The sequence below is a fragment of the Pinus tabuliformis genome, chromosome 6 (genome assembly GCF_031772625.1).
Source record: "Pinus tabuliformis cultivar Carrire ecotype Pingquan chromosome 6, CPIR1, whole genome shotgun sequence".
Classification (NCBI taxonomy): domain Eukaryota; kingdom Viridiplantae; phylum Streptophyta; class Pinopsida; order Pinales; family Pinaceae; genus Pinus; species Pinus tabuliformis.
Genome location: NC_142292.1, coordinates 881,484,994 through 881,502,705, shown reverse-complemented (window position 1 = coordinate 881,502,705; position 17,712 = coordinate 881,484,994).

The following is a 17,712-nucleotide window of genomic DNA, read 5'->3' as shown; positions in this document are numbered from 1 at the left end:
AACCTTTTGGATCACCAAATTGTCAAGTGTACGAATCTAAATCATGCAATAAGGATTTGGCATCGAGCATGTGAGAAAAAACAAATTAAAAGGGCAATGATGATTCTCTTTACTTGATCCGAGGCACTGAAAAAACATGAAAACTAGAACCAAGGTACACCGCCCTCTAGACCACTCTTTTGGAATAAATGTGTTGAGGTCGATAGAAGAGGGCCCGCTAGAGTTAAGGCAATAAGGAATCCTTAAAAAAAGCACGAGGAATCATAGTAGAGTGACTGATGGATTGACACCCGAGATGATGATGCAAGGAAACAAAATGAGTGGTTGATTGATGACTTCCCTTATCATAGCATAATAAGTATGGTCAACAACCGACTTGAGTTTGGAGGGGATGATCAATGACTCAAACGGGGGTTTGGAAAAGATGGAGAAGTGGAGATGGAGGCCAAATATGAATATAATGGGGTGAATGTGACACAAAGATGTATAGAACATTGTAATGGACTCAAGGGGACCCAAAACAGAATCCATAGATACAAGGGTGACTCAATGATGTTTCCACAAGGGGCGGAGGTCTGGAGGGGACCATAAAAACATGTGTAAATGATGGTTACTCATGATGAAAAATGACAGGTGAGTCAATCAGTGCAAAGGTAAAGTGGTACTAGAGGACGGGTGGCTAAAATCAAGAAATTATATTTTGAATAGGTGGAAAAGTGAGACCTCATGGAAAAAATAGCTTCTCAGTGAAGTGTGAAATTAATACCCATTATAGAACTCCATGAGAGATATCCAATGGTGTTGATGGTTCATCAAATGGGGCTATGATTTGGTCGCAATGGATGACAAAAAAACTAGGGGTTTTCCTATAAAAGGCATTTTTGCCCCAAATCCAATTTCATTTGCATAATGAGCTGTAGAGAATTTGGAGAGGAGGAGAATCCTCTAAATCTTGTGGAGATTGTAGCAGAAAAATCAACCATTGGAATCAGGATCTGTGACTTTCAGGTAGGTGGCCTTACTTGTCTAAAATTTTCCTTAATGCTTCTTGGAAGCAGGGTTCCTAATTAAGAATTGAGGTAAGAGAGGAATTCAGGAATGAAATACTAGACAAGCTGTAGCATCATCCCCGCCCACCAATTCAAACATGGAGACCAGGTGGTAAGTGTGGCATCACATAGAGTATAATGTTTGAAGATGTGGTATCAATGATCTACACTATGTGATGTGTGTATGGCTTGTCAGAGAGGCCAGTAGGACAAACTATCCAAGGAATGAAAGGATAATCGACCATACATGGATTGTTGGGGTCTAGGCCGAGACTTATGTTGATCAAGTGAGAAGGTGGCTAGGGGTTCCATCATTCCCCAAAGCATGAGATAATTTCCCCAAGCATATGTGACGAGGTGGACTAATCTTATATACAAAGGTGAGAACGATGCCCCTAGCTGGAGGATTTTTTGGAGTGCCATTGTGTTCCAAGTGCTCAAATAATGGATTTAAGTAGTCGGCCCTACTGGCACAATAACATGCATAGGATCATTTATAGATGTAGGGGCATATGTACCCCCGAATAGGGATAGATGGAGTATGTTATGGGCATACCAGATGTATTTAGAGTAGTGGACTCCAAACACATTTTGATGATGTGGTTCACCATTTGTTTATGTTATGGATTTCTTCTTGTGGGAAGAACGAATAAAGGATGTCGTAAGAGAAAGGAAATGGTGGATTACCAATCTCATTTGGAACTGCATATATGAATCAAATGGATTGAATTTATGGGTTCACATACATGGTGTCACTATACCAAATAACGGCTTCGGGTATAATGAATTGATTCTCATATAGAAAACATAGTGGATGAACAACAACAATGTATAAGGGACTGGGTTTTCGATGTAAGATATAGGAATGATGAAGTGGATCATCCCCATCGTGATCTAGAGTGATATGAGACTCTATAGGTTCCTCTAAATGGGTATGAATGATGGTACTAAAGTCAACACTACCAGATGTACTAGTAGGGTTGGGGAGAATTGCTTCTCTTGGATTCTCGAAAATGGATGCCCCCTTACCCAAACATTGTGTGGTAATGTAATGGCCACAAGGTGGATGTAGTTCGAATGCATGGGTTTGAAGTAAGGGGTTATTGGACCAATCAAACTCACCATGGATGAAGTCTTTGGACTCCATAACATACTTTTCATGGGTTTTCTGCAGAAGGAAGTATGCACAATGGTGCATATCATCCCAAGGATCATCAAGAGTGGTCATGGATTCCATGATGTCTTCATTAGAATATAATATGGGACGACTGGAGGAAGAGATACCACGTGAAGAAGAGCTTCCTGAGGCATATTCATGAGAGACAAAGTTCACATACAAATCATAAAGGTGTTGAGACATATGACCAGTAGATGGAATATCTACTGATGTTGAGACCGGGGTGTTTGTTGAATAAGTTTCAATAGAATCACAATAGGAAACATCAAGGGAGTTCCAATGCATCAATATCATGGATGATGATAGGTAGAGAATGTTAGTGTTACTAGATATCATCTCAACATCATGGGGAGGGATCACAATGGGTGTTTGAGAGACCTCATGTTTCGATGTAGGAGTGGGACTAGAATCTGCAGGGAGAGGAGATGTGAAATCACTATGAGCGGCCTCTAATTCATGAAGAACTTGAAGTGAATCAAAAAAATATTTGAGATGAGGAAAAAAATGAGAATAATTGCCATAATCATCACACAAATCACATGGGTGATTTGTGCATAATGATTTTTTCTTCTTAGCTAACTCAGGTAAGGTGACATGGACCTCAGGAATGTTAGAATTAGGGAAGGTGTCAGAGACCACATTCTTGACATGAGGGAGTTCAGGACAATTATTGGTGGCATGACCAACAACATCACACAAGTCACATGGAGGAATAGGCTTTGGTGGTTTAGGAGGAGCTAGAGTTATTAGGGGTGCCTTGTCTTTGGTTTCCTTTTTCTAGGATTTTCCCCCCTCGCCGGATGCTTTTGCAACAGGAGTAGGTTCTTGTTGAGGTTGTTGTGGAACTTAAGCAAGTCAAGGGTAGGAACAATGGGTTCAGGGCCAAAGAAGTCTAAGGTTTGAGTGGATTTGCGTGAGGATCAATGTACCAGACTAGGATCCCTAAGGTAATGTTAGGAAAACTCAAAGTGGCCATGACATGTCTAGAATAAACTCCCAGGGGTGGAAAGAATGGTATCTGACCAAAAGGATAATGGCCTGGAGGAACTGCTACGAGATTGTTAACACCTACGGGAACGGTTCTAGGAGGAAACAGACTAGGAGAGATACCATTAAAAGGAAATGATCCTTGAGGAGTAGTATCGAAATGCTAGGTTGAGTTAGGAGCAACAAGTTATGGAGGTGTTGGCTACTGTGAAGGCAGACCATGCCATTTGGGGTGGCCCATGATGCTTGGAGAATGAAACACTGGATGAGCTATGCTCAGAAGGAGTAGGTGGTGGACCATAATAAGAACCAAGAAAAGTGGAACCTTTGTAGACCCTTGAAGAGACATTGGTGAGGGATGAGACAGTCTTATTGTCAGTCACAGATGAGATGTTGGACTGAGGTGAAGTCTGGGATTTGGGATCATAGTACATCAATTGATCGACTGTGATGATATTTCCATTGTGGGGAATGAACATCCTATGGTGAACGCAGACGCAACAGATGACATAGCATAGGTATAACTACGACCTAAAAAGATGTTATAGTCTAAAGGAGCATCTATGACTTCAATTTCAATAGAGACAGTCTTGCTAGCAACTGCAATTGGATAGTTGCAATATAAGCCAAGGGGTTGTGAGGGATTAACATCCCAAACATGAAGAGTGATGGTGGATGGGGATAGGTCGGCGAAACCAAGTCACTTCCAAACACTAGCATCCATCACGCAGGTGGATGTGCCTTCGTCTATGGTACACCGTTGAATAGTGGTGTTTCTAATGGAGACTGGTATTTGAAAGGCAACAGATGAAGGTAGGGGAGGATTTTCTGACTTATCAACATGAAAGACAATCATATGATCATCTTGGAGATCCATGGCACCCAAAGAAGAGAGTATAGCTTTCCATTGGGATGGGCATGTCTAAAGGACTTCCAGCATTGACATGGCAGCAAGATATTGTGCCATGTCATCTATTATGCTATAGGTACAGGTAGCTTTAGTAGAAGCAATGTTTTGATGTAAAGGACCTTTAGGGATCTTGAAAATAACCTTGAGCTTAGGCTGAGGGATTTGTAAGGTACCATTGGATGACAATAAAGGCTCAATGGAAACTTGGGGTTGGGATCCAGTCACTGACTTAGCAGGTGGCATGTCATATTGGTGCAATCGAGTCTGATGGTTGACTTGCTCAGTATTGACCTCATTAGAATTCATCGTAAGAATATGATAATCATGGTGACTAGATGGTGGAGCTCGCTGAGCTACCTGACCTTGTGTAGGTTGGGCAACAATATATCCTTGGTGAGGAAAAGGATTACTAAGCACTATCGGTTAAGATGAAGCAAGAGTGGGAGGAGGAGCGATGGGATGTAGTCCTTGAGAAGCAACTGCTTGAGCTTCCCATACTTGACACATCTGAGGTAAAAGGGGACACTCATGAGTATAATGAACATATACGTCACAACAAGCACAAGGTTTATTCGTGTGAAGACCCTTGTTTTTCTTGGCTTGTTCACCCTGTTGCTTGGTTGCAGGATTAGGCTAAGGACCATGGGATGCATTAGGTGGTGGACCCTGGCTACCTTGATTACTTTAAGATTTCTTATTCTGGTTACCTTTCCCCTTGTTCCTTTTCGTGGGGTTGGGGGGATTAGGTCTGCTCTACTGAGAATACAACTTACCTTGTGGAGGAGGTGGATGATGCGAAAGAGGGGGATCAGGCATGGGGGCTTGGGGTGTTGGTGCTAGAGGGACTGGAGTGTTAGGTGGTGCATATGGATAATAAGGATGAGGAGAAACATTGGGATAAGCAGGTGAGGTAACAACTGGCCCTGACATTCGTTGATGCAGATGGGGATATGCATATGGCATGTTGGGACCTGGATAAGAGTTTCCATGTGGAATATTGGGGGAGGGATAAATGTAAGAGGAACTAGTCCCTCCTTGAAATGGACCATAACTCATCAAAGTTGGAGCATATGGTTGAGGGTTTGAAATGGTTCAAACTATGCCATCTGTGGCATGAGATTCCCTCAGTATGATTAGTAGCACCAGGTTGAGGCAAATCAAAGATGAAAGTATAAACATAACCTGACTGGGCGTAGAACAGATCAAATTTTAAGGTTGGAGCACATCTTCCTCAGACAGGGGGAAGTGTGACGTGACATATTTAGCAATGGGGACCAAAATAAATATAAGGAAATAGTCCATATAGACACAGTCTTCAAATTTAGGAGATTTACATATGCTCCTCCTTCTATGCCATTCCTAAACATGTTCACATAGGCAGTGGTAGAAGTTTGACGAAAAGAAGTCAACAGTTCACTACCAATTTCATAACAGAGAGGTAACTAGAAATAGGAAATAAAATCTCTGGAAAGAGTCACAAAATTGGAATGAGTGGCTCTAGGTTGATTGACATACCACTTAACGACAACTCCAGTAAGCATGAATTGGAATAGATGAAGATGGATGGAGTCTTTAGTAATGGAATTTGATGAACACCACATGTCGAATGAGCAAACATTATTAGTGGGATCTTCTCCAAGATTACCTTCAAACTTTGGGATGTCTGAAGGGAGTTTAGTAGGCATAGTTGGCCAAGTGGGATCATGGAGAAGAGTATTGTTGATGAGCTAGCTGAAATCAAAGAAACTAAAATAGCCATAAAAAGAAAGAACAGAAGAGAAGTGACCACACCTGTGGGGGTTCTGTTGGTGGGGTTACCCTGGTTGGTACCTGGGTTACCACCCTGTTTTCTTGTACCCACGTTGGTGCCTGACATGGTGGTGGTAAGAGGTTGAGAAGATGCAGAATCAAAGGAAGAACTAGATGAAATAGTAGAATCAGAATCAGAATAATGACTCGATGGAGAATTGGGAGGATGGACTCTAACTCTATGTGGAGAAGTAATATTTCCTAATGGGAACTAAGGGTGAAGACCTCGAAGTCTCGACGACAAATTCCTAGGGGGTGCAATGATGTCAAGAAAATAATGACTCTAAGGACTAAAGGGTGATGGTCTAAATCCTCAAACAATCCTAAATCTATCATTTTAGATGGCCTTCCAAAGAACTTCTTACTTGATGAATCTCATCCCACAAGCAAAGTTCTCCAGAGAAAGGTAGGGTTGGGAACAAACTGCTTCCCATAGCCAATCCTATAGGGTGTTTTCCTAAGATTGGTCACTATGGTTATATTAGTCCCACGATGGTGGTCAAGTCTTGAGCTTCTTGGTAGTCAACCAACGCATGAGATTCCCTGTCATGGGTTGGGTAGCTCAAGGAGAACTGCTCACATGATGTCCTATCCTAACCCCCACTGATCCTACACCTACACTACAAAGATTGCTTGGCCCATGTTCCCAACTAGGCTTAATATATGTGTGTTTACTTATTAAGGTGTAGTGTTTCAAGTCTTGGCTTGGCAGTTTTAACCAAGCTCACGTCTGCTTAGGGTGTGAGTGTGTGAAAATAATGTGTCAAGTGGATGAGTTAATTGAGAATGTTTGATGATGCCATGTGATGTTGAAAATAGAGTGTTGAAATATTGTATATAAATTTGAAAATGTCAAACTCAATAAACAACAAATCAAGCACACAAAAACCCCACTCTCAAAGGTTACCAAGCAGCTAAGCAAGAGAGGGAAAACAAGTTACTCAGAGACACATAAAAATGCATAAAATACCTAATGTAAATGGACTAAGAGGTAGAGGAACTAATCTCCTATAGATGGTGCAAACAAATAGCAAAAATTAGAGGTGAAAAATGTTAAAAAGGATAGGTGTGAAGCTCCAAAACCTAGGATGCTCAAGGGGGTCCTAAGGGGGCAAGGTAAAACCCAAACTCTAAAGGGAGAAAAGGTAAAAGAAAATCCAAAAGTTTTGAACAGTAATGGATCAAACTCTGAAAATCAATTGGTTGAAAATGTTGAAACCCTAGCCTCCTCACTCAGCCAATCTCTTCCAAATTTGTGGAGGTGTACTTTAAACCCTAGGGGGATTTTTCCTTCCTCAAAGAGAGAAACTAAGAGAATGTATGGCTAGGGGGATTTTTCCTTCTTAAAAGAGAGAAACTAAGGAATATATGCCTAGGGGAGACTAAAATTACAGGTGAAGTACCCTTCCCACTATGCAGACAACATTCTTGGCAAATTTGAAAAAAATCTGAATTATTTCCAGGAAAAAAAAATCCAAAATGCAGGTACTAACCTGGAACAGTGGAAAACACAGTTTTTGGGCTAAATAGTGTGCTCTAGAACACAGATATAAGGCTTAAAAGTTCGTTTTTATCCTGGGACTCTAGGTCACCAAATATTCCACAAATTTTCCCATCTCCTGCTCGACTGGTACCTGTGACATGCAGAAAGAACTAGAAAACCACTAGAATCCAAAAATTTGACAAAATAGGAAATAATACTATAAATAGAAATTGAGAGGCTAAAAATAGTTGTATAAAACCCTAAAATTTGCTAAAACTTTAGTCACCCAAGAACATTGTTATTACACCAGTGGAGTCACCATTTGTTGACGAAAAATGTAACTAAAGTCCCAGTGGAGTCATCATTTGTTAGTGTGAAATTTCTTGGAAGGTGTACCAAAAATACTTCACTTAAGTCACTAGGTGACAAGTGACCCTAACAACAATTTGTGGCTTCTTATGCTTCAAATATACAATAAAAAGTGGAAAAACCTACAACAAAAATAACATATACGATCCAAAACAACAAACAACAATATAGATATCCAATGCAATAACCCAAATGGAAATACTTTAAGATGAATAAATTCTTTTATTGATGACACCTGGTGAAGGAGATCTACAAAAGGGTTTGCAAATCCCCCTCCATGGGATGGGTCCTTTGATGTCCTTGATGCTTTAGTAATCGATCTTCTCTCTCAATATGTGAAAAACCCAAAACAATGTGAAGAACTCAAATGGGAGCTCAAAAGAAAAGAGACGATAATGGTGACAATGATAATGATCATGGTGAAGAATGAATGAAAAACCCTCCTATTTATAACAAAGTATTGAGTTAATCTCGAAAATGGAGAATAATAAAATAATATTGACCAAATCAAGATCTAACTGCTAGGAATACTTTATTATATTTATTGGAGAGGGAAAAGATATTTAAAACTGTCAAATATCTCTATTTAGAAATAATTAACAAATAAATTGATTTATTAATTACTTCGCAAGTATTAAGAATGGTGTGTAATTGAAATAATTATTAAATAGTGATTTAACAATTATTCCAATACTGGAAATAAGGAATAATAAATAAATAATGATTTATTTAATTATTCCTAGGGGATTTAATCAAATGTGACAAAGATTAATTATTTAAACATGATTTAATAATTATTCCTAGAGAAAATTAAATAAATAATGATTTATCTAATTACTGTCACGAGTTTTTTTATTTTAATCAGAAAATAATTTAATAAGAGTGATTTACTAAATTATTTTCCATTGTGAAAGTGATTTTACTATGGTAAAATTAATCCTACATGTTGTGTTTTGATCCACCTAGTTAGAAATGGCTAGGTGATTATTTTTTGGTGATAACACACCTACTTAGGTAAAAAAAATATACTCCAAAAATTACAAGCACCCACTTGTTGTCCATGTTGATCCCTCTTTCATACAATTTTAAAATTCATATCAACAAGACTTTCTTGCTTCAAACATAATTTCCTCTCTCTTTAACACACCTCAATCACCTATCTCAACACCTCTACCACCATAAAAACACCTTCAGTGAATATTTTTCACTAATTTATGTCCTCTATTAAACACACACCAAAACACCATCATCACCAATATCACTAATACATTATTTGCTTTCTTACACACCTTTTAGACAACAATTCTCATATCTAATTCACCCTTGATGCATAATACAATATGCATTATGTTGCACCAACAACCAACAACTCGTTTGTCAAATTCTTCTCATAAAGAATTCTAAGTTAATATTTTTGGATTCAAAACTTTAGTTAAGTTTAGCTCTTAATTCAACTAACTGATAGTTTGATCTTGATTACTTCTTGTTTTTCTACCTATGGTACATCCTCTTGATGTGTACTGATGGTATTCAATATCTGGTCTATTGTCCCAATATGAAAAACCGAGTCAAACTACTATTTTCTTCAATTCTATTGAGTTACAAGATTTAACAATGTCTTTAGTTGTAGTTCTAAATCTAGAAAACTGCTAGATTTGGGATATCTGCCAAATATACCAAAAAATATGCCATCTTGTTCATGTCATGTTTCACCAACTTTAGCGAACGACTAGTTATGGTGGAATCCACCAAATATGGCACAAAGTTCCAAAGCTACCATATGTTTTCGGCTCGTTCATGACCATCAATGCTAAGCCCTAAATTCTACATGCTCACCTTTTAATCAAGACTGTAGATTAGTCATAGGCCCAATGGCTTATCCACATATCTCAAGTGGCCTTATTAAAGCCTGAAGGGTTTAAAGCTTTATTCCTTCATCCTATAATGCTTTGTAATCAATCTAAGGGGCTTTAGTGCTTAACATAGGAAACCATGCATGAAACTGAGTCCTCAAGCACCTTCCAACATCTGACAGACTTCTCAATTAACGTGAAACTTTTTTTTCCCTAGCCTCCTTACCCTGACCTTTTCAAATGCGCCTTACTTCATAATCATTAGGGTCAAACCTTTGAGGTTATGTGTCCTCTAATTTCTACACACTATCTCTCATGAGCTTTTTAATTCCTCCACACGGATTCCTCTTCCACTTGTACTCACTACCTCATCTTGTGGCTTCACAACCTTAGAGATAAAAACTTGTAGCTCGTTCTAAAACCACTAGGGTTAACTGGTTGGGGTGATCTGACCCTATGGGACCACCCACTGCAATCACAGACCAATCAAATAAAATTATTGGATTACGTGTCATCCATTGTTGACATGTCTTCCATGTTGTCTACCACCTATACTCCTATGTCACATGACGCTCACTATCACCTATTTTCAGCCCACTTTGCCACCTAAAAATGCCAAAAATGCATCTCATGTATCATCCTTTGTTGATGCCATGTTTCCATCGTGTCTCCTCTATCAATAATATCATTTCATGTATCCTCCTATCATTTTTCCATGTTTTCAAGGGTATGAAAGAAGGTGGGTCCTAGATTTTGGTTTTTTGATGATTTTCCATTCTAAAAAATTTTCCAGGACGGGAAGTTTCACTACAATAGTCAGGAACTTTTCTCCCCAGAAATAAAACTTTTATCTCCTTCAGATCCCGATAGGAAGAAACCTCAAAATTTATGCGTCCATGGGGTCCTCCTACTCACCAATCACTTACTACATTTGCGGACCTGTAAATTTTCACGTCCTCCCACTCCCGTGTTACCCTAGAAATTATTCTTGGGCCTCCTTTTGTAACTATTGGGGAGAAAACCATTGGGGTTATGTGTCACCTATGGGACCACGTGATTTCCCTTCAAATCTTATAATTGGTACATCTATGCATCCGCGTGGCTGCACTTGCCACTTGTATGCTTAGTTGTGGGGCCCATGGCCAAAACACCAAATTTTGAATTTTCACCTTAGAATTTTGATCAACCATATATTTTGATCTAGGAAACCTTTTTTAACTTTGAAATGCCATTGGAAATATCTTTCCAAGGAATGTCCATTTATCATTTTTAAGTACATCTGACCTGATATGTTGTACTAAAAATGGCTCCAATGTCTTTTCTCTTTGAAACTACTTGTTCACCAATCGACTTGAAAACATCTGAGTTTTTCCACTACTTGTCAATTCACAACAACATATTCTCACAATCTCAACGATACCACATTTTACATCAATGACATCATATTTTAAACATTTCAAATATTCTCAATGAGCTTAGTCATCCAATGACAAAAACTTTGACATCAATCAACACCTTTGACATCAATGAAACACCATTGACATGAATCAACACCCTTGACATCAATGACAACATTTTCTAACAAATTCAAATGTGGAATTTTGTTTGACTTATCTTTTCTTCCATAAATTTTCAATCTTACATACTTGGAGTTAGATTTAGGGCTTTGGTATTATCTAACACCTTTAACTTTGTGTGCCTATTGCATTGAAAATCTTCAAATATATTTTGAATAATAAATAAATTATTTTTTAGAGTTAAAATGAACCTCTTGAAAACATATATAATGTAACCACCATTAATTTGTAATCGGGCATAAGATAATGTATCATATTACCTATTTTTTTATTTTCTATGCTAAATATTGCATGTCTTTATAGTTGATTTATCATTTCCTTTTTCCATTAGTGCAAAATTTAACTTAGGAATTTAATTTCACGCCATAAAACTAGAAATAAATCATGTGGGATATTTTGTATTGGCCACCTTTATGGACAAATGCTATGAATTACTACTATAATTTTCTTCTAGAAAATAAAATTACTCATTGTGACTTAACCTTGCTTCATAGTTGTAGAGTTAATGATATCCAAAAATTTAGCCATTAATGAAGCTCTTCCAAAAAGAAATCCATCAAGAATAGGTTGTGTTTCTATTTCATAAAATTTCCAACATTTTCAAAGCTTCCATAAATAATCTAAGTAGACATTACTACTTTAGTACCAACATTTACCCTAAGTGAATTCCTTAATTTATAGTGAACCTATTTATCCTAAGCTAGGGTTGAAATTTTCATGTTCCAATCACCCAAATAGGCTCATATGTTATGACAATGTTACTCTAGTCAACCATCTTATATATTATTTCTTTAGTTTGTTCAAAAAATACACTCAATCTATCTCTAGCTTCCCCTTATTCAAGTTGATGGAATTATGATTAGACTGATGGTGAATCAATGTAATGGTAGATTCTAGATTATTAAAAATATAAAGTGATTTAAACCATTCAATACATCAATAATATAATCAAAACAAAGGAAAACAAAATGTATGTTGAAACCCTTAAAGGGAGAAACCCACCAAAAATATATATGAATATTGTTGTAGGCACCAACCTACTATTATATTCAATTTATTGGCACCAAGTATAATGATACAACCATCCCCTAAAATTTACATGCACCAACCTAAAGGAGACATCGATCCCCTGAGATTTACAAGCACCAACTTGAAGGAGACTTCAATGCCATAATATATAGGCAAAAAACTAATATTCCTATCAAATCTCTTTTTCATAACATTTTCACACTCAGATCGACATGCATCCACATTAATTATTACACATACAAACTCCTTGATCTATGACCTGACTCTTACTTCTTTGCCTACAATAGCAATATGATCTTTCATGTTTTACTTACTTATCTGTGCACAACTATGTACATCACTACCATGTTCTTCTCTTTATGGACCTATATATCGCACTAGTGATCCTCTCTTTATGATCTTGTGCTCTCATCTTAACTTGGTGTTCAAATGATTCTTAGATCTATACTTAGATTTGTTATGGGCTCTTTTTTTGCACACTTATCATTATTACCACTCTTTCTCTCTACCATATGATCTTCTTAGGTTTCCTTAGCTTTAATCGGCTTACCCTTCTTTACCTAGTCTACTACAATTCTCTTGATCATAGGGTTTTTCTATTTTCCCTCAATTATTAGCCCTCTGTAGGTTTTAACCCCATACAAAAATTACCTGCATACGAATTCTAAAAAATAGAAAATAAATAATGGCGAGAGCATAAAACATAAAACAAATATACATAGATATTTTCCCCTGGATTCCAAAACCGGGACTCCCAGATTGATTTTTCATTATATTCCTTTCAATGTTACAATACATATATATACATGTTGAAGTATCCATAAACCCCAATCCATTAACCTTGTATTAGAACATAACCATAGTTCCCTTGACCAGATCGACAAAAACCATGGACAAAAAACCATCATGCCCAAAACCATGTGCGAAATCCATGCACAAAACCATAGGTAGGTCCACCCCCCTACTATTCCCAGCGTAATGTACAAGGGGGGCTACCCGTCCCCTCCCTATGACCCCCTCGCGCATAGGGTAGTCATGGAAAGAATATAACACACACCTAACACCCCCTTCACATATGCACGAGTACAACCTTATTCGTCTTTCCACATTTTGCATATGTACATAGTGAGTTATTTCTTCAATTATTTACCTCTACATTTATAGTTTTTGGCCCTTTATTTACCATCAGTTTCAAACCATGGTATTGACCCATGGTTTCATGGGTTAACTAGATCACCATGCTCTCGGCGATTCCTTAATTCCACTTGTCCTCATTCATGATTTTTCAATTGAAACAACACTTTATAATGGTGCCAACATTTCTAGATCCCTTCATTCCAACCTTTTACCATTCGAATGCTTCACATATGCTCGTGCTCATGGGTTCTAACCGTTATCCAAACAAGTTGGACAATGGGTGATTACACTTCATTTATTTCCAAACATGATGGACTAATAGCTCTCAGGGATGGGTATATAATTCCTTGTGACCATATGTTGTAACTGATGGCTTTAACACATTAGGCATTGGTAGATTGGGTCTACTTCCTACTTGTCAAACATGATATGCCTATGCGCCAAGGTTGAAGTCCCGAGACCCAAGATCTTAGGTGTTATCACTTAGCACCTCATGATTGCGGTTGTGACCTCTAACTATTCCTTGTCAAATATTAGTCGATATTTTTTTTCCCTTGCTTGTCAAAGATGATATTCCAATGTTATGAGACCGAAGTCCCAAGACCCGATAGATAGACCTTCAACTAACACAGGTCCTAGCCATTTGCAACTGATGGTTAATTTTGTTAGACCAAAGTTCACACTGAGAAGGGGGAGTGAATCAATGTATCAATAACTTATAATTTTAACACATTTCATTAATAATTAACCATGAAATAATGTATTATAAAAATTTTCATCAAGAATCCATCATCACATCAAAACAAGAGGAAACAAGCTTTTACGTGGAAACCCTTATAGGAGAAAACAATAAATTATTTTTCTTATTATTCATCTTCAATTTATTTACATAGATTTGTAGGCACCGACCTACTGGAGGTACCCACCTCCAATATGTGCAAGAAACTACTTGCAATAGGATGCAACCTTATTGAGACAACAACCTCGAAAATGTGCAAGCAACCGCTTGTAATAGGCTACAACCTTATTGAGGCACCAACCTTTAATGTGTACGCTTTGACTTATTGTAGGCTTCAACCTTATTGAGACACCAACCTCAGTGGAGGCACCAACCTCCTTCTTCAACTTTGCGTGGACCACTTTTCACAATATTTCAAATTGGATCCACATGCTCTTCAAGATAGGTCTTCAACATTGATATTGTTATTATAATGTTTCCATCAACCTGTCATATCCTATCCATACCCTATTGCACTTTTTCATCAGTCTGGTCACATCAAATTCTTCCCAAAACCTATTCTTCCCATATGCACAACACTCACTGCACCCTGCTCATAAGCCCCAAAACGCATAACACTGATTTCGAACATCTACTAGTACAAGTTACTAAAAAAGTGACTAAAATTTGCATATAAACGACTATTTTTCAGTCGGTGACCAATAGTGGTTAATTTACAATACCATATTACGTGACCATCTCTTAGTCCTATTTAGCTTAATCGTTAATTAGTTATCTCAATTTTGTCATCTAGTAGTATATTTAGTCATAAATTTGGTCATCAATTAGTCATTAATTGTCACAATTAATGACCAAATACACAAAAAAATATACTACTACATGATCACCTGAGAAAACCAATTAATGACCAAAGAAATATGACCAAAATGTTGCTTGCATTATAAGATACTATAAATTAGCTACTAATAGTCATATATATGCAATTTTTAGTCATTGTTTAAAACTAATTAATGACCAAAGAAATATGACTAAATTTTAGTCATGTTACAAGATATTGTAAATTAGTTGCTAATAGTCATATATACACAAAATTTAGTCGTCATTTGTAATCACAAATTTATCATATATAGTAGTCATTTATCTTTTTTGGTAGTTTTATATTCATTAAATATAAATGATTGATTTAGTAGTTTATATTCATTTAATCTACTTTCATTAATAATCATTATAAATGACTAATTAGTCATTGTATATTTATTTTATTTGTGTTCATCATTAATTAATATAAACTACTAATTTAGTAGTTTTAGATTAATTTTATGTTTTCATTATTAATCAACATAAATTAATTAGTATGATTTTGCAACTAAATTAAAAAAAAAAAAAATGCCATACAATGTGCATGTTCATCTAATATGAAAATGAAAAGTTATATATGTTAATTACAATACTAAATAATATCAAGTACAACTATAAATAATTTCAACCACATAAATATGAAATGTCAAGTATTACAATATGAGTTTCCAACTTAATATTGGTTGGACTACAATTTACACATGAAATATTGTTTCATCGCTCCAGAACATTATCATTACATTACCAAGGCATTGCAGGGGAATTTACCAACTCTAAAGACTTGACCATCAGTATATATGTGTGTGTCTCATGTAGGATATTGGCTTTAAGGTTATCACTAGGCCAGTTCTCCTCTCTTTCTTTCTATATTTGTCACTCCATTGTTATTGTTCTCCTCTTTCTTCAATCCCTACTTCTTACCATCAATATTGAGTTCCTCTTCTAAAAATGAAAGAAGATACAGTGCACAATATATGACATGAAAAACAATGAGAAATGGAATATAAACTAAAGTATACTATAAAGGATTTATATGACATATGCCTCAACATTACCAATGCCAATGCCATTTTTCCCTAGAAAAGTAGGAGACTAGAACAACTTTTCTTTATTTGGGTGATAGTGGCCACTATGTGGCCCGATGACCTATATAAACAAAGCAAATAAAATTTCACAATGAAAAAGAAAACCTTAGGAACTTAGTATTCAACCATTAGGAATATATTAGGCATAGTCATTCCAACTAAGTTACACACTAAAAATCTTAGGCTGTAGATAACTTGTGAAAACAAATGGAATGAAAAAGACAACATATAATAAACATGGGGAGTTGTGAAGCAGAAAGTCCCTGCCAATGACTAAAAAAAACTATCATTGCTAAAAATAGTTGACTTTATAGACAAGTTACAAATATTTCAATTGTTATTATATAGAACTGTCATGATATTTCCTCTCACTAGAGGCAAAATGCATTAATCTTTGCAAGGTGGGCTTCCTGTTCATGGACAACGCTTTTAGGAAAGTAACATATTCTTCAATATATTGGCATCAAGGTTCATCATCTCTGGACCTTTTCACACAATTTAAATAACCTCAATTAGTTGCAAACTCATGAAAATAATCAACCATATTAATTGTGTCAATGTATGCAAAATAATAGTAGATATAGAGGCCACACAACAAGATATATATACATACATCATACAAACATACATGTCATAGATAAAGACATAAAGAGTAGCCTATAGACAGATAACAATATGATAAGAAACCTAAAAGAAAAGCATGAGATAGTCCATTTCAAGGTTATTTGTCCTCAAAAAATTTGAGAAAAAGTATTTTCAAATTCTCTTTGTAAGTTTGTTTGAGGGTTCATTGCAAGTGTGCCAACGAAATTGCCAAATCTTTGAAAGTTTTGCATCTAAATATTTTTTACTTCATTTATCTTTTCGAAGGAAGTATAGCGAAAGACTAAGCATTCAAACCAATAGCATCCAAGTAATTTTTTTTAACAGAAGCCAAAATATCAGCCACAAAAATTACTATTTACATTTATCATGAAAAATATCATCTCCATCAAGTGAAACTTTGGGATTTAAACAACATCATCACAATTGAAAAGAACATAAACAGGTTCTTTGATTAGGCCCTGGTTAGAAATTTATACATGTTCCAAAGAACAAGTTATATATATCATCCAAGTGAACTTTCCATAATTCATTCAAATTCAAGGCCTAAAACCTTACTTTCATAACATGTCACTAAGCACAAATTACTTTTTCAATATTGGAATAATGCACTAGTAGAACCAAATCAAGGCAGTTTGCAGTTTATAAAAGAAATGCGACCAACCAACTTTTTACTCTAGCCAGCTGCAAGTAGGAATAGGTAATTGTTTAATATGAATTCATAAAATATAACATTGTGTTGGCTATATTTATTCAGTAATCTAACATTATGAAAAATATGAGATAAACGTTACCATAAATAATCCCTAACTCAAACCCTAGTAAGCTTTTGATGTGCACCTGCTAGCCTTTAAAATAAACTTTGAACATTTTGTTTTACATATAAGACTTCTCACGGTGATTGATGAAACTAATTGAAAAGAAGTGTGAACTATTTTTAGGCCTTGAGAAGTTTGTAATATGGTACCATATAGAAAAATTATGAAAATTAGTGAAGCATACTATTATGTAGGTAGAGATCATGGACAAGAATACAAATATTGAATG